General features: G+C 48.2%; 1 protein-coding gene across 1 annotated transcript in view; it reads left to right on the top strand.

The window, feature by feature from the left end:
* The window catches only part of MCF2L2 (MCF.2 cell line derived transforming sequence-like 2), a 164,847-nt gene that overhangs the window by 148,041 nt on the left and 14,849 nt on the right, over window positions 1-1,957 (top strand). The window lies entirely within an intron of this gene.

The raw sequence follows: 1,957 nt of genomic DNA, 5'->3' as shown, positions 1-1,957 counted from the left end.
AGCGTCTGGCTGGGACTCCGCGGGGGCTGAACTCGTCTGGCAAATGTGCGGTCAGCCCCTGCGTTCGGAGGTGCGGGGGAATCGTGCTGCGGCCCGCGGGGAGGGCACGGCTGCGCCAGCCGGCAGTACCCGAGCAGGATGGTCTGGTTCTCCGCCAAACCTGGCTCTTTTGTGCCACCTACTGACTCCCAACATCTATGTAGTTAATCAGAACGCAGATTATTTTAAAATACTGTATTCTTTCTAGTACAGAGGAGGAGGGCGCTACTGGCAAGCTATTTCAGTTTCATTATTCTTATGGATGAGTGCCTGCAATTGAGTTATCTACATGTAAAACAGTATTCTGTGTGGACCTGATTGGTAGATTCACTGACTTGAAGCTATATGGGAGCCGAGTCCTGCAGCCGAGACCACCTAGTCTAACCGCCCTGCTCAAAGCAGGGTCAATTGGAGCACGTTGCTCAGGGCTGCGTCCAGTTGGATTCCAAATATCTCCAAGGATGGAGACTCCACAATCGCCTTGGGGATGCTGTCCCACTCTTTAACCGCATTCACAGTAAAAAAAGTTTTTTTACTATTTTTAAATGGTATTTCCCATATGTCAGTTTGTGCCCATTGCCTCTCGTCCTGTCACTGGGCTCCACTGACAAGCGTCTGGCTCCATCTTCTTTACTCGCTCCCATCAGGAATTTATATACATTGATAAGATCCCCCGAGCCTTTTCTTCTCCAGGCTGAACAATCCCAGCTCTCCCACTCTCTCCTCATGTCAGCTACTGCAATCCCTTAATCATCTTCATGGTCTTTCGCTGGATTCACTCAAGTATGTCCATGTCTCTCTCGTACCGGGGAGTCCAGGACAGGTCACAGCACTCCGGGTTTGACTCAGTTGTGCTGGGTAGAGGGGAATCATCACCTCCCCAGACCTGCTGGCAAGGCTCTGCCTAATGCAGCCCAGGATGATATTGGCTGCCTTTGCCACAAGTGTGCGTTGCGGGCTCATGTTCAACCTGTTGCCCATCAGGACCTAGTCCTCATTATGTTTGGAAATGGTTGCCAGGGTTATTTGGTATACCTGCAGAACAAAGGAAAAGGTTTGAAATAACTCAAGTGGAGACAACATGTCTTTAGAGACCAGTCTCTAATAATTGGCTGGTGCTGGGAAGCTGTGGGGACTTGTGAAATCCTAAGGGGTCTGTCAGTGAAGTGGTATAATTGCATAGCTAAAGAACTAGCATATAAACCTTCCCCCTACACACATGCACTGTTGTACTTGCTGCATGACTCTGTGATAATCAAATACTATGGATTTTTTTGCTGTACACAAAGAGAAAGTAAATATATTTTGTATACCAGTTTCTGGATTCTTTATAAGCTACAGTATCTTTACAAAGATTGCCTGGAAGTGGGAGCAGCCATGGCAGGGAATGGCTCTTAGGCCAACACAAGCAGTCTGAAAGTCAAATGCTTCCCAGTGGGCAGCCCCACAGCTGAAAATGCTGCTCCATAGCAGTTCCTCACCAGATGCACCTGCCTGGCCCAAAGCTGGCATCAGGCCACTGGCTGGAAGGAGCTGAACCACACCGACATAATACTTCTGTATTGTTAAAATCTGTTCATCTCTCACCCACCTATGCATGCAGGCACCTCGGATGCTGGATTATCTTGGCTGCAAATCAGGAAGTGATGGGATGCGCTTTCCTTTGGAAGCACAGCTTGTTTGTCTGTTGCTTGTCCGTCAGTGCGGGATTCACTGTCTCTTCATGTTCCCTTTGTACTTCTGGTGTTCATTTGTGCCTCTAATGATTTTCACTTGGCAGCATATGAAATAAAGATGAGGAGAAAGCTAGTGGTTAAATCCTAAGGCACAGAACCAGGCAGCTAACACATGGCTTTTCTCCTGCTCTATTGCCATAAACCTTCTGTGTGCTACCTGCCCAAGCAAAGAAAGGGGAAGA

Source organism: Pygoscelis adeliae, unplaced genomic scaffold, assembly GCF_000699105.1.
Source record: "Pygoscelis adeliae isolate BGI_AS28 unplaced genomic scaffold, ASM69910v1 Scaffold223, whole genome shotgun sequence".
NCBI classification, from domain to species: Eukaryota; Metazoa; Chordata; class Aves; order Sphenisciformes; family Spheniscidae; genus Pygoscelis; species Pygoscelis adeliae.
The sequence above is the reverse complement of the archived record's forward strand: the minus strand, read 5'-3'. Positions and strand labels throughout refer to the sequence as shown.